Here is an 18,013-nt window from a genome sequence, read left to right on the forward strand (position 1 = left end):
GACATTTAATTAAGTACTTGGCAAATCTGAGCTCATTTTGTGACATTGTTGAGATCTCCGCTGAAACTCTGATGGAGACATTTCTGAGATTTCTGGATCTTGACCTCACAGTATCTGAGATGCTGCAGACCTAAGCTTCCATTGTCTCTCCATTTATTTTCATTGATGTCTACGAGAAATAATTGAGATATTAACTCTTTCCCTGCCATTGACGAGTTAAGAAAAAAAAATTTCCTGCCAATGACGAGTATTTCCGGCCTTCCGCAATACTGCTATTATCCTCTTCCCGAACTTATAAAACCTGGAAGTATCGTACTAGGGCAAACAGCTGTATGTCCGTGTAGGTGTTGAGGATCGCTCCAAATCTGATCTCTATCAAAAGTCCTTCATAAAAATGGAATTATCTCAAAATTTGTAGGTAGGATGAAACATTGTTTTTTTTAAGCAGAGGGTCTGTTCTTTCAGTTGATATATTGTATGTTTTTATATTTTAAGAAGAACAGTTTCTATAAGGCTTAAACTTTTGTAAAAATCATGAAAAATGCTGGTGCTGGCTGGCAACTTTTTAAAAAAATGCTAGTGGGGAAATAGTTAAAGGGATATCAGGGCTCGCAAAAATCGCTAGCAAGATGTCCCAGGGCTATGTGCTTTGCAGTCGGGCTATCAAATTGCATCCTCGCCCTGCCCGTCGGGCTATCTTGACCTATAGGGAGGAAAAATATATTTAAATGCTTATGCATTCTCTCACAGATTTGGATGGGCAATTGTGGTGTAAGAAATTCAGGCATCGGGTATGTAAATAGCGTTTGAGCACGCGCTCGAGTTTTACTTTCACTTTCGCGATCTCGCAAAGCCGCACTACAGGAAGCAATCCGATTTGTCATGGATTTGTTGTGCAAAATCCTACAACTTCGTCCTGTCAGTCATTACTATCCCTCACGTAAAAAATTAAATCTCTCGCAGCAAGCTTCAAAGTGATATAGATTGTATGGGCAGTGAAGAGAATTACGAAGAAGAATACAGTATATATCAGAATCGCTCTTAAAGCGACAGTAGCCCCTATTTTTCTGATCAAAAAATGATCCAATCTGTGACTGGATGATCCAAACTGTGAGTTTTGTGACCCATTGAACCACTATTAAATGTTGAGTATATCTGATGTGGAGATGAGCAGGAACAGTTGGTTTGCATGGAAATCCAGTTTTTTTGAACAACAAAAGGAATAGCAGATTAAACATTGTGGTTAGAGGCCCTATTGGCTTTGTATTGGCAAAATTTGGCCGGTGGTAAAACTAATTGAGGAACCCTGTGCTTTATGCCCACAAAGTCATTTCAGTTATATATTTTAGATTCAGAATCTGAAGTTTATAGATATTTCACTTCAGTCACTGTAGGAGCAAATATGTGTACTAATGATTGTAATTTTATGTTTAGTTTGTGTTTTAATAGATGTTTTGTATTGTAATTTTTATTCGGGCTACTTGCATTCATTTCGGGCTACCAAAAACGATAGAGTGCCTGCCCGAAGGGCTACCGGAGATTTTGAAATTTTGCAAGCTCTGGATATCAACTGTGGTTCTTCTCATGTGATGCCATCATACTTAAACAATGGAAATAGAAACAAAGCAAGAAAATATGCTCCAGACGCCTGTTAAACGTCACCAAAGTCTTTGTAGAACTGTTCATAATTTTTGCTTAAAGGTGCAGTGTGTAATTTTTAGAAGGATCTCTTGACATCAATGCAAAATAATATACAAAACATATTATCAGGGGTGTATAAAGACCTTTTATAATGAACCATTATGTTTTTATTACCTTAGAATGAGACGTTTTTATCTACATACACAGAGGGTCCCCTTATGTGGAAGTCGCCATTTTGTGCCGCCATGTTTCTACAGAAGCCATTAACGGACAAACTTTTTTGTTTCCAAGTTGTCTCCGACAATGACATATTTGTCCGGTGCGTTTCAAAAGCAAGGGGTGAGCAGTGGACTGAGAAATTGGTTGCAATGTGCAACCTCACCACTAGATGCCACTAAAAATTACACACTGCACCTTTAACTGCAAATTGCTATTAAAAATATATAATTTTGTTAGGTACCTTTATTAAGCACATGCGCACAGGTTGTCAAGTGCCTCACACGATATACCCTACCACAGAAATTGTCCGTCTTTATCAACTGATGATTGGTCCTTTTAACTGGAAGGCGGGAATTCTGTCGGCATGAGCGGCAACACTTCTGTTTTTCTCTCTTTAATTTTAACTGAATTCCAGCATCTCTAGCGATATTCATGACAAGAACCAGTTGAACCGTACACAAGTTGATCCACACAAGTTGATTGATACACATGTTGGAAGAAGGGCAATTTGACATTTACAATTCACCTATCCTACGGTTTTTGGACTGTGGGAGGAAACCGGAGTACCCGGAGAAACTCACGCTGACACAAGGAGGAGCAGCTATATATAGCATTGTGTTTTCCACCATTCATAGTAATTGGAGTGCTAAATATTGTTATATCCAATATCTTTGATGTCACCATTGCTTGTGTTACCAGTCTACATTGGATGCTGGACTCTCATTCTCAGCAGATACCATTACTAAGGTTAAGGATCACATGACCCGAGAAGCACAAGCTCAGGGTTCAACTGTGAGTCATGGGCTGTGCCGGTCGATGCCCCAGCCTATACTGTCATACGCTAGCTGGCACAGTGGAACCATTGCACCAGAGGGTTTCTGCATTTACATAATGCACTGCAGAGCAAAACAGAGCCAACAGTTTTGGAGAATCGGGATAAAGAAAAAGCGAGAACAAACTAATGAGGGAAAGGAGAGGACTTTGTGATTATACAAATGAGCTCGGCCCAATACAGCACATAACAATTCATACACATAAGACCAACAGCTCAAAACAGACCATTTCCTCTGGAGCTGGGGCCTTAAAGTGGGCTTTCTCATTAACCCAGCAACAATCAGATGGCTGGGCACAAATCACAAGCCATTATTAATCAGAACAGGTCAGGATAAACTGTGGGAAGTAATCGCCTCCTGGCTAGAGTGTTGGTAAACATGTTACGTAACATTGGTGCACAGCGACCGCAATGCCCCGCCTCTATACCTCAACGCTGGCCACCAATTCCCCCAAACACACACCTCCCTAAATCCTGTTTTAATTCTGTCAAATGGCAGCATTCCAATGCTACGCTGCCAGGATCCGCAGCCGTGGAGATACCTTGGCAACCTAACAGAGGGCACTGGGATTTTACAAAGAGGGGCGAGCGAGGGAGATTGATAGATTGACAGACACGTGTATCCTCTCGTGAACTTTGTTCTTCACCTCTATTGAGCCCTTTTTGTGCTGGGCCTTTTTTATATTTCACAGCCTAAACAGCACCTAGCGTGGTGCAGATCTGCTCAATGCGTTGATGTAATTTCCTCTGTAACAGAAAATTGGGTCGGGACATCCTGACTGGCCCCTCAACCTATTAAAATAGCAAGTAGCGCTTAGTTTACCTCACAGTGTGAAAACTGTAGTGCAAAATGATGTCATAAAAATAATCTGTATCAGAAGTAAGGTTGTAACGGTATTAGTTTTTCACGTTATTATGATAATCATCTTTGAAAAATCACGGTATAAACGTTTTCATTGGACGCACGTGCGTTGTTGCGGTTGCGCGTCTGGACGAAAAATTACTTTTTCATCGCCAATGATGACTTATCTAGTCAATTAAAAGAAAACATTTTGCATTCAAAAAACGTATTCCTGATTAATTTTTATATTAATCTGCAATACCGCTCTTACCCAATTTATGAAAAAACTGAAGCCAATACGTTATTTACTCATTTTAAACTCTGTGTATGTTTTGATAATCTTTCTCAATCTGATCTCTTACAATATTCCTTCACAAAAATGCAATTATTTCAGCTTTTTGCTAAAACAAAAATTTATTTTTAAAGAAAATTTAAGAGTTTATAAGCAGAGAAAAATATATAATTTTTTTCCCGTTTGGTTTGTTTGTTTGTTTAAAAGCAAAGGGTTCGTTCTTTCATTTGATATATTTGTATGTTTATATATTTTTAGAAGAAAGTTTTCCTGGAAGGCATTTTGTGAAAATCACAAAAAAATGCTGGTGGGCAACTTTCCAAAAAATGGCTGGCCGGGAATAAGTTAACTTCCGGTCTCTGTTTGTTTAATGGTCTGGCTAGTGACTAAACTCTGGAACAAATACCTCGTCGAAAATAACAAATGTTTTGATTTCCTACAATTATTATCCATTATTATTATAATTATCAGCTACAATGACCCTAAACTAAATGAAATACATGATAACAGATAGGGTTTTTGGGTTGAACATATGGTTTATTATATCAAACTTTAGCTATAAAGGAACACTCAGGAATGACTCATAACTACTGCAAGGTCATTAATTGGTCTCTCTCATCTGTGCTTAGTGTACTGCATTCATGCGTTTATGCATTACATCAACAGTCTGCTTCCTCACTCGGTCAGGATAATACAATGTACAGTAAGAGTACAGCACTGCAGACTCATATAAAGCCACAGCCATTAACAAACACTTTTATAGTGCTGGAAGTGGCACTTGAGACCTGACTCACATAACCACCAACACTCCTAAGAGCCCTGAGGACCTATGAAGAGCACCTCAGCATTTATACTGTTTATACTGTTACTGCTGACATAAACCTCTGTCAGATTTACACGACTGCATGGAGCTCACAACTGCTGCAATGATATGACTTCCATAGTAGGAAAACAAATATTATGGAAGTATTATGATTAATGTTGAAGAAGATATTTTGATAAATGATGGTAAGCACACAGTGGACGGTACACTTTGAATTCAATCGTATTAGTTTTTCTACTATGGAAGTCAATGGTTACAATCAGTAGTGTGCTGCTTACCATCATTTATCAAAATATCTTCTTTTGTGTTCATTAGGAAAAAAATCATACAGGTTTAGAAAAACATGAGGATGAGAAAATGATGACAGAATTTTTTTTGGGGTGAACTATCTTTTTAACAGCTGGGTGTTTCCTGTGAAAGACATAATACGTTTTGTTGTCTACACAGTGTAAGTGCTGCACGCAAGTTTAATCAAATTGGTAATGCAAGTCAATTGAACCTACTATCTACTATGTATTTAGCTGACATAAAACTTATGTTGATAGGAATTTCTTTTTGTTCTAAATTAACCTGTCTTTCATTAATATCAAGTTAAACATTTCATCTAGTGGTGGGCAATAAACCGGTAGATAGATTAAACCACTAGAAATGTGTCAACAGTAATGTCTCTATCGAGGTTATGTGAGTATATCAAGTACTGGTTTATCGCCCACCCCTAGTCTTAAGTGAAAGTAAACAGCTGAAAAAGAAAACGCATGTGTAACAGTATACTCAATCCAGACTTTAGTCTTAAAGGGCACCTATTTCATTGCTAAAAAACAATGTTATTTTGTGTATTTGATAAAATACAATGTGTTTGGGTGGTTTATGGTTAAAAAAACTTTTTTCCACATACCATACATTTTTGTAGCTCCAGATTTCACTCTCTTCCTGAAATGCACGAATTTGAAAAGCTCTGTGTCCCTGATTGGCCAGCTAATCTGTACGATGTGATTGGTTTAAATACCTTTGACATCAGCTGGAAATCTGACGTTCCTTAACATGTTTGAAAGATTCGGTTGCTAACAGGAGTTAACTTACAGGCTGTGAGTCCGAAGCGGGAGGAATTATGATAATGTCGGTCTTGTCTACATCACTAATCTCAATAAGTAAACTTTTGTCTTCAATCCGTGTGTTTGTTGTAGTCCAAGAAAAAAGATTTACATTGGAGACGATAGCTCGCGTCATCATTTACTTTGGGGTTTGTACCTTTTGCATATCGTTAACATGTACTATAATCAGGGTTCCCGCAGGTTTCACCAAGTCAAATTTAAGACTTTTTAAGACCTTTTTAAGACCATTATGAGTGAAATTTAAGACCAAAGCGGCACAATGATCTCAGAAATTCTCAAAACATTATATTTTTATTATATCTTTGTTTATTTATTTATTTATTTTTTTGACAAATAAAATCCACTAATATGGGAAGATCAGTAGTCAGCTGCTGATATGTGCCTTGTTAACATGTTTTACACTTTCTCCACCCATACGTTATGTGCATAAATATGCACTATACTGCCATCGCATTTATTCCCCTCTCTAATTACCTAATTACACAATAATGAAATGAAAAGGAAATTTACTATTAAAAGGCTGTTCGTGGTTTGTTGTGTGTTGCAAACAAGGCCGTTTCTAAATCCGAAGGCTGTAGCCTCCAGAGGTCACATTTGTAGGCTGCATATGAAAACTGTGTAACACTAAAGTTGACTCACTTTTGATGGCGCGGGACTTGACGGCCTGACTGTTAAGTTGATTTTTAATAAAGCAGTGTTGATTTTTTCGCTTCTGGGTCCTCTGTTTCAGAACCTTGCAAATGCTCTGGTAAGCCACGGGGCTAGTTGGTTAAATTAACACAGAAAAGATTTTTCTGGCCAAACCTACAGTATACAGTCGGATCACAACATCTGAAATATAGCTTATGGCATGAATTGTGTGGATTATAATAGCCTACATTTGTATTCTCTTTAAAAAATAATGATTAAACACTGGATTGAAGAGACATTCAGTGACACGCAAAGTGCAGAACTTTTCTTTTTAGAGGCCCACCCATCAAATACATTCTTCCTCCGTCACTGAGGCATTTTAATTTACCTTTTTTTCGGACAACCTTTTCGGGAATAAAAGGAGGTAAGAAATTTAAGACTTGGGTTAATTAAATTTAAGACCTAGGGTGAAAATCTGGCCATTTTTAAGACTTTTAATGGCCTTAAATTTAACTTTCTAAATTTCAAACTTTTTAAGACTTTTTAAGACCCCGCGGGAACCCTGATAATACACACTTACACACCATAGGAAATTTAAAAACGTGAATCGGTCCATTGGTGCTCTTTAAATGGACACTTCATTGATTTGCATTAAACTTTGTATCGTTCGAACCCCAGTCATGTTTTTGAATGGTTGTGCATCATTCCCTCAGTTTCCCCTGAGACAGTTGAAATACAGATTTCAGTGTTGAACTTCCCTCTTTCAATTATGTAAAAATCGTCATTTTGCGTAATTGAAAGAAGGAAGTCCTGTATCTTTGTCGAGGGGGAAAGACTACAAACACTCATTCCTCATTTTTTGCAAGGTGGGGGCTATGGGTGGGCACACCCGTCGCTTAGGGGACCGGGCCCGCCCTCAAGGACGCTTGTGCCCCCCCCCAGTATTTAAAAAAATACTGTCATTTTAAATTATTAATGTTGCTAATTTTGTGGTGCATTAATGTTGTATTCTTTATAATTCAAACATTAAAAATATAAAAAACAATGGTGTGATTTTGTTTGATTGATGGGAATCTAGCTACACTGCAACAGCCTATCACGAGGCTACGTACGACACGTACGTGAAGTAGCCTACGTCAGTGTAGCCGCTCAACAGTTACCGCACTTTTTTTAAACTGGATGAGTTTTCGCTTATGCCTGGCTCACACCACAGGATAATCGGGCCGAATTTACCCCGATTTTCCCCTCCCGAGAATCCGAGGGAAAATCGGGCAATGGACCTTGATCGGCTCCGAAGTTCGGCCCAGATTATCCTGTAATGTGAGACGTTTAAAAATCTAAATTTACCCCTTCCGATATGCTCTCAAGCAAATCGGGGCCGCCCCGATCTTATCAAACATGTCTGATATTTAGGATTTTAAATCCGCATAATTACGTCATACTTTCACAATAATCATTGAGAGACGGAGATGATTGACAGCTTTCGGGACCGCGAATCAAGCTGCTGTACGGGTAGACAGCGCAGCCGGACTCATTCCGCCACAACTGCAGCTCGTTGGGGCAGACAGACTATTTAAAATATAGAAATTAATTCCTTGCTTGATTCACGTTGTCATAAACATTATCTAAAATATCCTAAAAACAACAGAACATGATGATGGTCAGTCACATCACGCACCTGCAGCTATTATGTGTATAGAGGAATTTTAATAAAATAAATAGGCATACACGAAATAAGTTGCACTTAAATAATTAGCTTATTAACAAAATTAATTTAAAATGATATGACGATTTTCAGTTCTTTTTTTTGGGACGCGCTCCACAAACGCACAGAACCCGATGGGGCAGCCGGCAGAAAGCGCATCATGTTTTAAATATTACTTTACAGACGCACAAAGTTTTTATCTGTATGACCATATAACCATAAAAGTAATTTAAGGTCATCATGCATGCATTGCTGTTCAGTGTTCACCGGCATGCAGGATATGTACTAACAAACATTATGTTATATCACGCAATTAGTTGTTCGAAATATAAATGATCCGCTTGAACCTCACCCAAGTGCAGCGCTGGTTGCTGAAATACTGCACACTTGAGAATCTGATTAGCCTCATATCGACACTTACAACGTTTCATATTAAATGACATATTTGTCCAAAACCATTGGTAATGTAAATACTGAATTAAACACTAGACCCTAAACTGCAAGATAAAATAGAATAGAATAGAAACTTTACTGTCATTATAAAACTATCATAAAATTTGTTTATAAGCTCTCAAAGACCAGCAGCCTCAGAAGAATAACTAGCTACAAAACAATATCACCGCAGAGTAGTATATATACAGTGGAATTATACAAACAACAGTGCAAAAACAAGTTTAACCAAGTATCAGTCATTTAACGCTTAGCCTACAATAATATTCCTGTTAGGAAGGAACAGGAAAACAGAGCATTAATAGAAATAGCCTAGATCACTTATAATAACTCTTAAATGTGCAAAAAATAATGATATATAGGCTAGCCAATTATATAAAAAATATGTTTTTAAATAGATGTATTTATATTTAATCTTGCATATAATTAGACTTGAGTTGGTGCTAGATTGTGCACACATCTACAGTATGCATTCAAACACTGCCTGCATAACACATCCTTAAAACATATCATGATCGTTGCCTCATAAACAAGAGCTGAAGAGGAGAAATCGCCTAGGTTTCAAAAAGAAAGCTGCTACTTTGTAAATATTTAAAAAGAAATCATAATAAATGTGTCATAATCTTCATTCCTTTATATACTCTTCTCCTGAGGTGACGTGAAGTGCTTGCTCTGGCAAGATAATCTTAATAATATCCTGTAGTGTGTGATGCACTAGGATTTTAAATTCCTGTAATGTGAGCATGTTTAAGATTTGAGAGAAGAATATCTGACAAGATTCTCTTTATGTGTGTGCTGCAACCAGATTTCAAAATCTGCCAGGATTTTAAAAATCCTGTAGTGTGAGCCAGGCATTAGCTATACTGCTTTAAGATGGATATTATCCGCAAATGGTTAAAAGCCCAACAACAGTCTCCAAAAGACGCGCAGCAGTCAGACAGAAAGAAACTCCGGTGGCCTTGCAACCAATTTGGCGAGCTGATCCATTGGTTTTACTTTGTTATCTGATGACGACACCAACGTAACCGCTAAAATGTAAATTTATAATTGACTGACATGTTTGTCTCAACGAAAATGAACCTTCCGACAACCACACAATGTCGCAGGCGCTCTTGGCAAACAGATGAGAGGTTTGAAAAGGACATTGACGCACACAGGCGAGAGAGTTCGGGTCTTCTCGGGTTCGTTCAGAAAAAACACATTCATTTTTAAATTACCCGAGACCCGATGCCGCTATTGTTGTACCCGACCCGTGTCCGAGGCACATGTGAAACCTCGGGTTTTCGGGTCTGAGTGGACCCGTGAAGACCTCTACCGTGGAGCCCGACCCCGGGCCTAACAGACTACTACATTCAGAACATATGGACTTGTTCACTGCGGTGATTCAGCTTTCTTCTGAAAAGGACCTCACTCACAAGTTTAATTCCGAGTGGACACTTTATTAATGAGGAGCTTCTGCTCGGAGAAACGCCGCCTGCCGCTGTACTGACAGGAGGGAGGGGTGAGATGACAGCGCTGCCTCCACAGTACCGTAGGTTCAAAGTCTGCGTGCGTGTGTGAATGTGTGTGTGTGTGTGTGTGTGTGTGTGTGTGTGTGTGAGTGTGTGTGAGTGTGTGTGTGTGTGTGCACGTGTCTCATGGCAATGGATATCCCTCTGTTGACTGCTTTAAAATGCAATGTTTGAGAGATGTCTCTGGTGTTACATGTAATATGTTGTATAGATTTATGGATATTCATAAAATTGTTTCTATATGTAATGTGGTGTGTAGGCTATAGGCTATCTGGTCATATTGCTGATGGTTGTTTAACGTGGTGATTACGTGCTGCGCGAATAGAGTATATATTATTATAAGTATACGTACTGTACGCTAATAATAAGTGTGCCCTCCCATGCATTTCATATGCCCCCCTTAAGACTGAGGTCTGACGACGGGTCTGTGGGTGGGACCCACTCACGCTACAGACCTATTACAGATCAGTGGGTGGGACTTACGAAAATATACGAACACAAAAAAAAAAAACGATCAGGCGCCATCTTTATGCTAAGCTAAGCTAACAGACATTGTGGAGCGAGCCAGACTTCATGTTACAATAATAGCGGAAGGTAATCGATATGATATGGAAGAGGGTGATTTTGCAAGCGTGATGCTCTAATCCGCTGTTCATAGCACCTTTACGAGCCACAATACAGCAAAGAGCTGAGGCAGATGAAGGAACAGAATCCCGAGGAGTAGGTTAGAGCATGGGCTTCGGCTGCGTAGAGAAGCCCGGGGAAGACTGGCTCGAGCTTGGACGGACTAGTAGTGGCTGTACTCTCGCTGTGTGCTTTCTATATAACATTTCCGCATCAGATCAGGATATATGGTTTGTTTGGTGAATGTTCCCAGGCAAGAAGAGGTACTTTGCGTGTGTTTATTTCACAGACGTGTTTCAGCTTACGAGCACAAGCGCTGAGCGGTGGACGCGTTTGTGTGCAGGATGCGGCATTTTCTTCTTTGGGATATACATGTTTGGCCAAGCACTCTCAAAAATATATCAGAAACTGAATGAAGCTTGCTCCTACCCAAGCTTTGTACCGTATATGTACAGCGGCGTCCTGGATATATATTTTAGAATCCTAAACTGGAAGCGACACCCAAAGCCTGCAGGGATAAACGGACGTCTGACTATAAAGTGAGTGTTTCTATTTTCTTTGTTATACTAATGTGGCATTTATGTACTCAATAGCATATCTGAGCGGTGTTCTGATTAATGGGAGTGGCTTGCAGAGCTGTGCATTGTGGGAGTTGTAGTTTTCCATACAAATGTGCCCTTAAGTCACTATTTTAACGGTCTGAAACGCAAGTGCGAAGCGCAAAACGCAAGTGACTTTGTGGGCGGATCTTGGGCGCTGTTGCTATTTTCCCGGCGCGAGAAATAACTCTTGCGCCAGGCGCAAATCAATAAGGGGTTGGTCTGAAGTAGGTTCATTATTCATAGGTGTGGTTTGGGCGTAACGTCAAATAAACCAATCAGAACGCTATCCAACATTCCCTTTAAACGCAAGGGCGCAAGTTCCATGGCGGGTTGCTATTATTATGACGGATTTACCAGGCGCACGCCTGGAGCGGTTCACAGCCGAGGAGACCCACGTTCTTGTAAGAGCAGTCAAAGACAGAGAAGTTGTTTTGTATGGGGATGGGAGAAACCCGCCCAAATCAGCGTAGGTTAAACAGGCGTGAGAGAAAATAGCCACAATTGTCTCATCAGCTGGCATCCCCATCGTTGCGCCAAGCGCTACAATGATGTCAGGAGACGGGGGAATCCCAAGCTTGCTAGCATAAATCGGGCACGCCGTGTAACGGGAGGTGGATCTGCCTCTACACACGACCTGACGCCAGCAGAGGACATCGCTGCGTCCACCCTCACCACTGGTAGTTTGGGGGCTTTGAAATCGGACCCAAGAAACGCAAGCAAGGTCCAACCCCAAAGTACACTTACAAATCAAGTTCATATACATTATAGGTTTCTTATGAAAACATTTTAATTATTATTTACATAAAATAAACGTAATACAGCAAAATATTTTAATCGTTATTTGCATGAGAATTTTTTTACACAGCCACACAATAAATAAAAACTATCACCACAATGCTCACCACAATGATTTCCCTTATCTCATGTGTTAATATTTTTTATTGTAACAATTTATGATTTGCAAAAATAACTGTTGGATCTGTGTAGATTAGATAAGCAAAGTGTGTGCGCGTTGTGCACGCTATTATGGTCAAGCATGCGCCCTTAAAATAGCATAATGAACCACGCGCAACGCGCCACTGACTTTAGACTATTTTTTTTTGGTCAGTGGCGCAATTGTTTTTTGAAACTGCAAAATAGCATCAGGGAATGGTTTGCACCGGAACACGCTTTTTTGCGCTGAACCGCCCAGGGAGCGCAAGTTCATTCTCTAGTTTGCCGATGTGCGTCTGTGGAGGGAAAAACCCGCTGTGCGTTGGTGCAAAATACGAATGATACATGCGTCACTGACAAAGTCAATTGCGCTGGGTGCAAGATAGGGCCCTCTGTCTTCTTAGTCAAATAGGCACAAAATTCTAAATTTATGTTACATTTCGACTACAAATATGACCCACTTTCAATAAAGATGAATGTTTCTAGCGATGAAATTTCCCTTTAAGAGAAAGTAAACAGCTGAAAAAGAAAACGCATGGGTAACAGTATTACTGGATCAGGTATTATATAGTTATCATGATATAAAAGTAGGCCTACTCAAATCATGATATAAGAATTTGGTCATATGGTCACCTAATTCCATCTATGTTGACTGAAGTCTATTTAGCCTGTTATCATCCTGCTTATGAAGTGTGACTAAGTAGAGGTTTATTATAAAACTTTAAGGTTAAAATAATATATTGTGTTATATTGTGCTGCCAGAGAAAAACTGTTGATTCGCCACTCACAAAAACAAGGGAATATGAGTAACAAAGTAAAATACCAGCCATAAGTATATATCCCTAGCCTGAAGTTGTCATACTCAATTCTAGTCAGAATTTAAGTCTGATACCGCTCCATTGAGCTAAAATTATAAGGCGTGTCTCAACCGAAAAATGCCTCTGCACTCAATTGGATAGACATACGACCAATCAGAGCAACGGAGTGTGTGACTTATGTTGAAATGGCGTCTTTAGCAGCCTGACCGAACTGCTAGTAATTTCGCTACAATGATACTAACATCATTGTAATTATACTTAGTCTGAGTTAGCGAAGGTACATCAACACCTACTATGTTTACAACATTTCATTTATATCACAACATTAAGTATTTACTAAGTCATACAGTAAGACTATCTCTTACCATTTGTACGTTAGGTGAACTTCATCCAATACGATAGCTACCCATTACGTTGGCTTGAAAAATATCGGAGCCTAGCATGTCCCTCCACTTATTCAGCAGTCACGATTCCGGGCTTCCGTAAAGAAGCTGGCAACGATCGCTAATTATATCCATCTCGTCGTGCACGGCGAGTTGCATCGCCATGATACCCATTTCAGTTGCTTCTTTAACTTTGTCCTCCATAGGAAGGACGGCGAAAACATAAACAAATGCCTTGATCGCGTTTCTCTGTTCCTCTTTTTAAATCAATGCTCTGTCGACATCTTTTAGAACAGACTCAATGTCAGAATCCACACATCTGAATTCACCAGCGGCAGCCATTTCATTGTAAACAGATTGAACACACGCGCTCTTTGGTGAAGTGGTTGATACGTTACTGTTGATCATCTGTCCATCATCGTATAAAGCCCGCCCTCACAATTTGATTCGTCGGACGGTTTTGGTATTCGCATAGTAGCTCCTCAACGGTGAATCCCCAGACCGATCTTCCCCGTTTTTCAAATTGTGGTGGGCGGGGCTAAGATCGGCTGGCACCCAGGCTAATATATCCCCTTATTATCTCTTATCCATTTTCCCATGAGGAAATGTAATCACAGCCTCTATACATTTTACTTCATCCGGACCGCTAAATAGTCAATGTCTCTACTATTCTACACATCTAAGCCCTTGACTGAACTAATGACAAAAAAGCATCACCTGGGGATGGAATCTTTTTCCCCTGAAACTGTTTGCCAGTACAAAGGCCGAGCTCAGATAAAGTATGAGGTAGCAAAATGTTCCTCTTTGGGAATGGGTGTAATGAAACAGCACGTTTAGCTCAAGGGCAGTAGTTTTTTTGTGGCGGCCTTTTGATTTTGTCTGGGTCCTGGAGCCTGCATTGACATCTGTCTGCATGTAGTCGTCCGTGTCACCTCACAACTCTCTTTGACTCCCGCTGACAGGGATGGCGTGACTGCATCGCTTCCTCTGCGTGCCGCCACTCGAGAATGACGAGAAACTATCGGGCTGAATCCAGCACATTACCCAAAATTGTGTTGCTACCACAGCTGAAAATGGGGGACTGGAAGAAGTCGCTAAAAGGTGCCATTTTTAAATCCACAGGAGTACTCTCCACCGCTTGTAAAAGACTCAGGAGGATTGTGGATATGCAGAGGAGGCATGTGGGCGCGAGTGGCCGATGGGTAAAACCTAGGCCAGCATGAGAGCCGCCAACACCGACGGGTTTGGATGCCAAAAAAGCAGTTTCATTTCAAGGGACCCTTTAAAAGGCTTTGTTTTCATTCAATTCAATTTTGCCGTGGTGGAGTGGGCATTAGGGGATAGACACACATGCCAGAAGCAAACACTGTGTTTCCTAACCTTTTTTGTCTTATGCACCCCTACGGCCCCATCATTGAGGCTCCGCTTATAAAGGAGTGGCCCTTAGCGGCACTAAACCACAATATGCTCCTTTTAACTTAAATTAAACTGGCATCATTCAGGTATATCATTAAAATGTTTTATGGCAACTATGTCACTTTACAGAGGGTACAAGTAGCACATATATTCTGCCACAAATGTATTTTCTGAAAATAAACTATTTCACTTTACTCATTATAGCATCAAACCAATAAATAAAAATAGCACAAACATCTGCTGGTGGGATTTTAAAGCTCAATGGTTTAATTGTTAGCGCAAAGTTAATATTTTTATGCTCCCGTCGCGAATCCCATTTCGGTTATTGTCCCCCGTGATGACAGCAGGGCGGCATTAAACTTGCGGTCACCTCACGCCGTCCAAGCGTCCTGACTTCACAATTATGACAATTCTGCTCCTCTGGGTTTTAGAAAGCGAGGATATTCCTCGTCATTTTCAGAGACGGCACGTGAAAGCAGACACATTATAAAACTGAGCGCCCCCATGTCGCCCAGGGGCCAGACACTTCAAAGACGACACAAAAAAACAAGGCTGATGGAGTGAAGCTAAAAAGAATAGTGAGTACTTTCAGTTAAATCAATTTTAAAGGAACAGACAAAGTATCACACAAAACATCTTGACACATTGGTGCTGCTCACATAAATCATAGAATTTTTTATTTTAATATCATTTTCAGAATAAAGTACAAAACGCTGTCTATTGTGAATAAAATAAAGAAAAAATGTAAATAAATAAAATAATAAATTGAATTACTTTGTAATGTCACAAAAAGTCCAAAAACTGGAGAAACTACAGAACCTTAAACGTCAAATAGTCATTTAGATCAGTGTTTCTCATTCAAGTCCTTGCGACCCCCTTTCCAGATCGTTTTCATAGTCTCTCTATAAAAAATCCCCATTCAACCAATCAGCCCTCTTGCACAAAGGCTTGGTCGACTTCATGCGGCACCGCATGACATCGCAGTACCACAAGAGCTGTTTGAATGCATACGGAGTCCTTAAATGACTCTTGTGCGACTGTGATGTCACACCCTGATCGGTCCGTGAAGCACCGCTGAAGTCAAAGAAACCTGGTTCCCTTATTAACACACTAACATGCTGATGAACTGAATCAGGTGTTTTATGTACGGAGACATCTAAAACATTTTGGGATGGGGTCCTGATGATTGATTTAGACAACCCACTGACTAGTAGAAACTGAAACCATGTTATTTTGTCTATCCGTAGTGTTTATGAGATTGCGTAATAGCATATGAAATTGTGTGCGTGCGTGTTTGTCTCCTAACACTTTGTCCAGCTCCTGCTGTGTCCACACAGTGCAGTGGAGAGAGTGATTACACTCCATTTTCTAGCCGCTCTTCTCCCTCCATTTAACAGTGACAAAAAACCCTGGGTGACATTGGCACACAGCAGGTGTGTGTGTGTGTGTGTGTGTGTGTGTGTGTGTGTGTGTGTGTGTGTGTGTGTGTGTGTGTGTGTGTGTGTGTGTGTGCATCTAGTAGAAACGTCTCCTGAAGTCTTCAAAAACTACATTCACTATGGCTGTTTACACTTGGTATTAACTCTTTCACCGCCAGCGTTTTTTTTTAAAGTTGCCAGCCAGCGCCAGCGTTTTTCATGATTTTCACAAAAGTTTAATACCTTCCAGAAAATGTTCTTCTTAAATATAAACATACAATATACCAAATGAAAGAACAGACCCTCTGCTTTCAAACAAAAAATCTGTTTCATCCTACCTTCAGTAGTTCTTTTGTAATCAGCTCTTGAATATGGGTAGGTTTCTGCAAAAACACCACATTTTGAGCAAAAAGCAGAGATAATTCCATTTTTGTGACGGACTTTTCATAGATATCCCATTCAGAGCAATCTTTAAAACAGACACGGACATGCAACCGCTTGCCGTAGGGCAATACTTCCCGGTTTAAAAAGTTGCGGAACTTGGTGGATAATAGTGGTATTGCGGAAAGCCAGAAATACTCGTCATTGGCAGGGAAGCATTTTCTCTTGATTGACAAGATAACTCGTCAATGGCGGCGAAAGAGTTAAGATGTGTTTTCGTAGATCAGATCACAAGTGGACGACGCTAAAGACAGGTGTAAACGGTGTTCAAAATGTTTTGAGCTCATCCACTTTCGGCCACATTCAGAGGTAGTTGAAAACACTTTCGACCGGATGGCTTTTGTGGTGTAAACGCGCATGTGGTCGAATGTGTTCGAACAGCCACATGAAACCGCTTACTCTCCGCCTATTTATCTAATGTGATGTATCGAGCACAATGTTAAAGGGGGGGGTTTAATGGTATTTCAAGCATTCTGACTTATTAACACAGTTATAGAGTTGTTTCCTCATGCTAAACGTAGGCAAAGTGTCAAAACAGCAGTTGGACGTGTTACAGTGTATTTCTGTGCAGAATGCACTTCGCCAGGGTTCATACAAGTTTTGGCAAGTTTTTTCAATTACAGTTCTAACTGACGTTTCAGGGGTTTTCGATACGTATCACTTCTTTATATGGGCTTCCACCGGAAAACTTCCCCCGGAAAACCCCGCCCACCCGTCAATCAGCGGGAGACGCTAGAGCTGCTAACAGCTTATCACGCCACACAGCTTTGTTTAATTTCAAAAGTCAACAATGGCACGAATGAAGAAGTGTGTTTTTGGATGTAAGGAGAAGACATCCAGCCTTATGAAAACAATGGATATAGTTTATTATCCGGGGTAGCAGCGGAGTTTTGCGTGCAGTGGATTTTCCCAACCGGGTCATGACGAGTTGCACGTGGTAAGTAAGACTTCTGTCTTATGTTGGAAATAGTCGCGTGCATATTATATAAATGACACGAACATGTAGTGAATCATAAGTTAAAACAGTGTTGTATAGTGTTGCATGACTTGTACTCGCTCCTCCTGCGAAAGTAACTCCTCCTTCTTCATTTTTTCGTACGTTATCGGAAAGATTCGGTAAAGCTAATCTTTCTTTTATAAATCTGATTAAACTAAAGACTCTTCAGAGATATAAAGGATGTCATACTACTCTATAGGTAACAACAGAAATGCAGAAACAGCGTGTGTTACGTGAGCTTTAACATCGTTTCTGACTTCTAGCGCAAACACACAGTGTACGGTGCTATCTGTAAGCTTTCACTGAGAAAAGTAAAGCGGCTGAT

The 18,013-nt window shown here is 40.1% G+C and overlaps 1 protein-coding gene across 1 annotated transcript in view; it reads right to left on the bottom strand.

The window, feature by feature from the left end:
* The window catches only part of usp54b (ubiquitin specific peptidase 54b), a 205,227-nt gene that overhangs the window by 149,766 nt on the left and 37,448 nt on the right, over window positions 1–18,013 (bottom strand). The gene's annotated exons all lie outside the window — the stretch shown is intronic.

This window comes from Misgurnus anguillicaudatus, chromosome 4 (assembly GCF_027580225.2).
Source record: "Misgurnus anguillicaudatus chromosome 4, ASM2758022v2, whole genome shotgun sequence".
NCBI classification, from domain to species: Eukaryota; Metazoa; Chordata; class Actinopteri; order Cypriniformes; family Cobitidae; genus Misgurnus; species Misgurnus anguillicaudatus.